The sequence below is a fragment of the Galeopterus variegatus genome, unplaced genomic scaffold, assembly GCF_000696425.1.
Source record: "Galeopterus variegatus unplaced genomic scaffold, G_variegatus-3.0.2 Scaffold7305, whole genome shotgun sequence".
Classification (NCBI taxonomy): domain Eukaryota; kingdom Metazoa; phylum Chordata; class Mammalia; order Dermoptera; family Cynocephalidae; genus Galeopterus; species Galeopterus variegatus.
In genome coordinates this window covers 61,520-69,362 of record NW_007733416.1, presented here as the reverse complement: position 1 = coordinate 69,362, position 7,843 = coordinate 61,520, and the positions used below count along the sequence as shown (strand labels likewise).

The 7,843-nt window shown below is 44.8% G+C and overlaps 1 protein-coding gene across 1 annotated transcript in view; it reads right to left on the bottom strand.

The window, feature by feature from the left end:
- Positions 1-6,124, bottom strand: part of SLC19A3 (solute carrier family 19 (thiamine transporter), member 3) — a 22,231-nt gene extending 16,107 nt beyond the window's left edge. The window contains exon 1 of the mRNA XM_008591809.1: positions 6,049-6,124. The gene's annotated coding sequence lies outside the window, so the exon portion shown is untranslated. The remainder of the gene's footprint in view (positions 1-6,048) is intronic.
- Positions 6,125-7,843: the final 1,719 nt, after the last annotated feature.

The following is a 7,843-nucleotide window of genomic DNA, read 5'->3' as shown; positions in this document are numbered from 1 at the left end:
CCCCCCCCCCCCACAACCAGGCACACCACACCAGCACCTTGGGGCCTGCCCGGGGACCCAATGCAAGGAGAAGGGGAATGGACCTCTCTCCCACAAGCAGGCACACTGAGCCAGCGTTTCAGGGCCTGCCTGGGGACCTGAGATGTGGAGAAGGGGACAAGACCTCTCTCCCACAATCAGGCACACTGAGCCCATGCTTTGGGGCCCACTCAGGGACCTAGGGTATGGATTGGGGACCAGACCACCCTCCCACAACCAGGCACAACATGCCAGCACCTCAGAGCCCACCCAGGGACCTGGGGCAAGGAGAAGGGGGACAGACCTCTCTTCCACAATCAGGCACACTGCACCAGCACCTCAAGGCCCACCTCAGGTCCCCTGAGGCATGGAGAAGGGGACCAGACCTCCCTCCCACAACTAGGCACACCTTGCCAGCAGCTTGGGGCCTGCCTAGGGACCCAGGGCATGGATAAGGGGACTGGACCACCCTCCCACAACCAGGGCACACTGAGTCAGTGCCTTGGGGCCTGCCCAGCGTCCTGGGGTATGGAGTTGGGGACCAGACCACCCTCCCACAACCAGGCACAACATGCCAGCACCTCGGAGCCCACCCAGGGACCTGGGGTATGGAGAAGGGGACTAGACCTCCCTCCCACAACCAGGCACAACATGCCAGCACCTCGGAGCCCACCCAGGGACCTGGGGTATGGAGAAGGGGACTAGACCTCTCTCCCACAACCAGGCACACTGCACCAGTGCCTCAGGGCCCTCCTGGAGACCTGAGGTATGGAGCCAGGGATAGGACCCTCCTCCCACACCAGGCACAAAATGCCAGCACCTCAGGGCTGTACCCTCCTTCCACAACCAGGCACCTGGCACCAGCACCTCGGGGCCTGCCCAGGGAACTGGGGCATGAAGAAGGGGACCGGACACCTCTCCCACAACCAGTCACATGGCGCCAGTGCCTTGGGGCCTGCCCAGGGACCAGAGGTATGGAGAAGGGTACCAAACACACCCCACAACCAGGCATACTGCCAGTGCCAAAGAGCATGCCAAAAACAGCACCCCCATGTGGGTGGCCTACCACAGCCACCACAATAACCATGGCTGCCGCAAAAGTGGCTAGACACCACAACCACCGCAGAGGGTTGGCCAAACCACTGGAGTGCATTCACACAAGAAGAGTCACCAGTCGCCTCTAAGTTCCAAAGGATTTGGGCAGCTGGGCAAGAGAGTGACATTTGCAAATGATTTCACTTGCCCCAAGGCCCAAAGCCTTTTTAAAAATAGAGTTTGGGCCAGTATTTACTGAAGGAAAAAGCAAACGTTTTCCTTCTACCCACGCTCTTAACACAGAACACTTCTGTGGCCAGACATGGGGGGTATTCCCCCCACACAAGCAATTCTCCTGTTGATACCAACTGGGTGTCCTCTAATTCAATGCTGACACTTTCTACCTGGAGAAAACATCAGATTCCACAGATTAAGGGCTCAGTCTTACGAGACTGCCCCCGATTTCAGACACCAATCACAAGTAGTAGGTTGTCACCCATACTTCTGACCAGCTGGCAGCTACAAATTGGGGTTCCCTCTACTCCCTCCTTGGGTTTGATTAATTTGCTGGGACAGCTCACAGAACTCAGGAAAACATTTATGTTTAGTATAAAAAGGATATTACAAAGGATACAGGTGAAGAGATGCACAGGGCGAGTTGTGGATGTGGGCAGGAGGCACAGAGCTTGCACGCCCTCTCTGGGTGCACCAACCTCCGATCACCTTCAAGTGCTTAGCAACCTAGAAGCTCTCAGCTCTTATTGTTCAAGAGTTTTATAGAGCTTGGTCTTCAGCTCCCCTTCCTGGAGGTTGTTGAGTGGGGCTGAAAGTTCCAACCCTCTAATACTCTAATCACTTGCTCTTCCTGGTGACTGAACCCATCCTGAAGCTCTCTATGGGCCACACCCTAAAACAGCTCATTAGCATAAACTCAGGTGTTATCAATGGCCTCATTATGAATAACAAAAGACACTCCTGCCACTCAGGAATTTCTATGAGTTTTAGCTCTGTGACAGGAACCAAGAACAAAGACCAAATATACGAGTATTTCGTATTATACCAAAGGTACATTTCCACAAAGCCCATTTTTTAGGCTCTCAGTACTGCCACAGTCAAGCCCTTCACTACCCAGAAGCAAACTAAATTAAGTCTGATTACTAACAACTGAGATATTTGCTTTTAGCTGATATCAGAGTATAATAACTAATTATGCCTTTAATCTACTTCTAAAACAGAAGAGTATACAACATTGAGTAAAACACTCAAATAAAACAAAGAGTTGTCAGCTTAAATCAAGGCAAGCTGGTGCTGGAGGAAGGCATGGGGAAGGAATTCCAGGGAATTCCTTGGCTACTGCTTTCTTTTCTGCAAAGTCAGGATTGGAGGAGGGCGCTTTCACTAATTTCTAGGGAGCTACTGTATCTTGGCTGTGACTTCATATGATTTAAAACACATTTTACTGATGACTACCTCATGTCATACACAAAAATTAGTCTGACGTAACAAACTCTAATATCATAGCATACCATCTAGAAGAAAACAGATCTTTGTGATCTGGGGACTGGCAAATATTTCAGTGAAATGACAAAAAAGACTCATCTTAAAGGGAAAAAAAAGTGATAAATTGGATTTCATCCAAAAAACCACATCTGCTCATCAAGAGATACCATTAAGAAACTGGAAAAGGAAGCCACAGACTTCATGCACTGGGGTCCACCCCATTCCTCAGCTGCTGTGTTTTGGAATCCCCTTAAAAAAACCAGACACCCAAATTTAGATCTTTTTGAAACACAAACGATTACAGAGGTAAACAAATAAAGAACACCTTCCCCTGAATGTTATTGGTGAAGCAATATAAGTTAGTTTCTCTAGAATTTTGTACTAAATGACTTAGGTTCTCAGAAAACTTCGAAGTTGGGCTGGCTGCTTAGCTCAGATGGTTAGATAGAGCATGGTGCTGATAACACCAGGGTCCAGGGTTCAGTCCCTGTACAGACCAGCTGCCAAAAGAAAGAAAAAAGAAAACTATGATGTAGCCCTATCACTTACTCACAATCCTTTATATCGAGCCCCCTCTCCCACCCCAAAACAATCTTCCCTGAAAGGAAGCACTCCATACAACTTCAGAAAGTGTGAACTAGTCCCAGATACTCAATATGCAGGCCATAATAGTTCTGCTTTTGATCAAGACCATGGCAAGAGTAGAAACAAGTTATCTTTGAAATTCACGCTTCGCTTTCTATTTTATCATATCATTCCTTTTTACTTGCATGAGGCATTTACGAATGAATTAATCATCTCTTCCTAAATTATTCTCTGTTAGATCAATGCTTAGACCAATCTAGTATTAGATGCAGCAGGAGGAATATGCCTAACAAAACCATAAAACTGTGGTGGACAGCTTAAATAGAAAGTCAACTGACCAAGTACAGTCATTGAAATGCAGTGTAGGACAATGGAATCCTACTCAGCTATAAAAGCGAATGAAATACTGCCATTTGCAACAACATGGATGGACCTTGAGAGAATTATATTAAGTGAAACAAGTCAGGCACAGAAAGAGAAATACTACATGTTCTCACTTATTGGTGGGAGCTAAAAATAAATAAATAAATTCACACACACACACACACACACACACACACACACACACACACACAAACCGGGAGGGGGGGTAAGAAGACATAACAACTACAATTCCTTGAAGTTGATGCAACAAGCAAACAGAAAGGACATTGTTGGGTGGGAGTGGGGAGAGGGAGGAGGGAGGGAGGTTTTGGTAATGGGCCACAATAATCAAACACATTGTAATATTGACAAAATAAAATTAAAAAAAAAAAAAGAAAAAGAAATGCAGTGTAGGTATCTGGTCAAGTGCATGGGGTGGGAGCGGGGGAGTAGGGAGAAATTCGTGTTTCAAGGAAAAACTGGATTGTTGGAGCTATTTTAAACTCTGTAAATTGTGGGCCGAGCCCGTGGCGCACTCGGGAGAGTGCGGTGCTGGGAGCGCAGCAGTGCTCCCGCCGCGGGTTCGGATCCTATATGGGGATGAGTGGTGCACTCACAGTGCTCACTGCCTGAGTGCGGTGCGGCCGGTCTCAAAAAGGACAAAATAAATAAATAAATAAATAAATAAACTCTGTAAATTGTAATAACTGATAACAATGTGAAGGAATTCTTGTTTAAAGACATGCAAAAAATATTATCCAGTGAAGGGACAACATTCTCTCCCTCCCCACCATGGTAAACCAGTTTCAATATTTCTGATCTATAAATGCCTCTATTCTTTGGATTCTCCTTTGATCTGGTTGTAGCAGCCTTACCAGTTTCTTCATTAATTAGTTAAATAAAACCTTTAACACATGTTTATTTTTACATCTGCATGAGAGTCATGACTTAACCCTTTTCCAAAAATTATCTTTTAATACTAGTTACCATTCATTGTGCCTCTAGCCCATCCTCTTATTCATTCCTCTGGTTAGATGATTTGCTAATAGGTGTTAAATTATCAAATCAACTTTAATGTTTTGATGTCTCACCGCAAACTTTCCCAACCTCAGGCTTTTTTTCCCCCTCTCTCTTCTAGTTTGGATTGGCAGTGGCCGGTGTGGTTCAGTGGAAAGAGCTTGGCTTTGGAGTCTGAAACTCCATGTTCCTCCTGGCTTCATCCCAGCTTATGACATGTATATAACTTCTTAAGTCTCCTCGTAAATGTGGATGATCACACCCAACTCACAAAGTTGTCTCAGGAAGTGCCCAGTCTGGTTCTCGGCACACATAAGTACTCAATAAACTTCCTTTCCCATTCTTTCTCTTGCAAACACACATTGCTAATTCAACCGAAACTGACAATTCTGGGTGGTCATAATCCAGAGACAGTAATTTCAGAAGGGTATCCAGTAGATAAGTCTACCTGAACTGCTAAGGAGCAGCAGGTCAGATAAATTCATCTTGGACTATTTTTGCATGAATTGCATTTGCCATTACACAACGTGGAGAAACCACTGTTGGTCTATTATCAATAGTGACTGAACTAAAAATAAAATAAAATAAAATAATTAAAAAAACAAACAAAAAGAATAATGACTGAACTAAATTGGTATTTTTGTCCCTTTTAGCTATTACTAAGGCAGTCTAAAGAAAAATGTATTTGGAAATTTTGCTATTTAAAATATATGCCTTGTGTAACACCACAGTGAAGGGTTCAGGTCCTTGTTCCAGCCCCCCCAAGACAAAAAAGCAAACAAACAATGAAATAAAATAAAATATGTGCCTTAATGAAAAAACATCTTCTGCCTTAGGAGACACCAATGAGTTCAGAGACTGACAGGAGCAAAACAAATATGTGAGAGTACTTTACAGAAAACATTATGTTCACCCTTTTCAAACTTGAAGCACTCCACGAGTTCCAAACTTTTGCTCATTTACAGCAGCGACATTGACTTGATAAATAGATATTTGTTATTGGATGAATTAGGTTTCCTTCCCAGTAGTATTACTTTAAGAAGTGGTCATGTTCTTTTTTGTTTGTTTTTTTTTGGATTTTTTTTCTTTAGTTGCAATTAACTAAAAGAGCCCCTGCTCTCTTAACTTCAAATTCACCTTCTTTTCCTCACTAGGAAGGACCTCTGCACTATCCATGGATTGCGATTTGGAATTGTGTGCTAAGATTTCTTTTCAGTCAAGATCTGTGAACACGGATGCAGCCATGGGTGTGCTGGCACATGACCAGATTCATGGGTTTATTTAATCTGCTTTTCCAGATGGCTGCAAACGAGAATTCTAGCCAAACCTACTTGGCGAGTCCCAGCACCTGGGGACTGCTCCCTGCCAGCTCCGTGTGTAATGCAGGCCCCTTGGCACCCACTGGGCTGCAGCCCAGGTCCCCACCCACCTCGACCTCTCCAAACTGGGGGAGAGAGAGCAAAGAATGCTGTGACACAGGGATGACAGTGTCTCCTCCATTAACTCACCCCCCCGGGGGGATGTCCTTACCTATAGAAGGGAGAATCTGTTCACCAAATCGCTCACTTGCCCGGGTAACCAAGCACCCTCAGCCAGGGATCCAGGCACTAAGTGTCAGGGACAGAGGCTGGAGCCTGCCTGGCCTGGGAGCCCTAGGCCACACCCTAATTTTTGCATATGCTAATTAAGACTTTCCAGACCTTGCATCCAGAGACAGGAATCCCAGGCCTGTGGGCCAGCTTGTCCTGGGGGAAAAAAGGCAATTCTGTGCTTGAAAGGATCAACTTAAAGTAATATACTGACACCCAATATCAACAAAATAAAGCAGGACGAACTAAATCCAATATCGATTATTTGCTTTTTTTATGAATACGTCCTTTCATAGAACACATTTATTTCTACCAAAAAACTTATGAGAAGCAGGGCTGTGATCCCCACTCTGAATATGAGGAAAGTGAGGCAGAAATAAGTAGACTAGTAAGCAGAAAAGCCAGGATTTTAGTTGGGGCATCCTGGCTCCAGAGTCAACACTTATAATTGCTGAGTATTTTTTTTTTTTAAAGGAGGTGAAGTGTGATGGTTTCCTGGAGCTTTAAGAATCTTCTGATACAAATAGTTTATATGTTAAAGTAGTACTTGTTAAGTGGAGATTTTTTAAAGCATTATAAAGTTCTTATTGGTTAAAATGGAAAAAAAAATTTTCTAATCTTTTTGTTTATCTGTTGGTGGAAATGAAAACTGTCCCCTAAAGATAAATACTGCTTGGTATCTAAGGGCTACTAGCAAAAGTGAAATTGATTAAAAGTCCTCCACCTCTCCCGCCATGTCTCAGGTCTCTGTCCTACTGGTCTGGATATTCTATTCTCACCTGCCTACAATTTGTAAAAAGTCTGCTTATAAATTAGGGTTAGGGAGTGCCCTGCTCAACAAGGTGCCCTTACAAATTGCTGGGTCCTCCCAGAGAACACTGTGAAATTTTCTTAAAGGTTGAAGATGTCATGATTTCCTCCACACCTCTCTATGAGAGATGATCTCATATTGGATCATGAGAAGTTTTTTTTTTTTTTGGTTTTTTTTTGTGTGTGTGTCTTTTCTGTGACCGGTAAGGGGATCGCAACCCTTGGCTTGGTGTCGCCTGCACCGCGCTCAGCCAGTGAGCGCATTGGCCATTCCCACATAGGATCCAAACCCGCAGCGGGAGCGCCGCTGCACACCCAAGCGCCGCCCTCTCCTGAGTGCACCGCGGGGCCGGCCCTGGATCATGAGAAGTTTACTTCTGTTTCTCAGATAACTTATGGCCATAGTCTAAGTCAGACAGAGATGATGAGAAATTCACTCATTCGCAGAAGCATAAACTGACATATTTACAGATAAAATGACATGAGATCTGGATTTGATTTCCTATAATTCAGTGATGGAAAGGGTGAGGATGGGGTCATAGGTGAAGAGAGATTGGCCAGGTATTGATAATTGTTGACTTGGGTGTTGGTCCTTAGAAATTTATTGTGCTGTGCTCCACTTTTGTGTATGTTTGGTATTTTCCATTATAAAAAATCTTACAAATTATTTATTCATTAAGAAGTTATTGATAACAAAGTCAAGGATTTGGATGCCCTTATGGGCCAGCTGCCAAAAGAAAAAAAAATTTTTTAAAAATTTATTAAGTACGTACTGGGCCGGCCCGGTGGCGCACTGCTATAGTGCGCCGCTTAGGAGCGCGGTGGCGCTCCCGCCGAGGGTTCGGATCCCACGTACAGACCGGCCGCTCACTGGCTGAACAAGGTGCGGATGCAACACCGAGGGTTGCGATCCCGTTGCCGGTCCC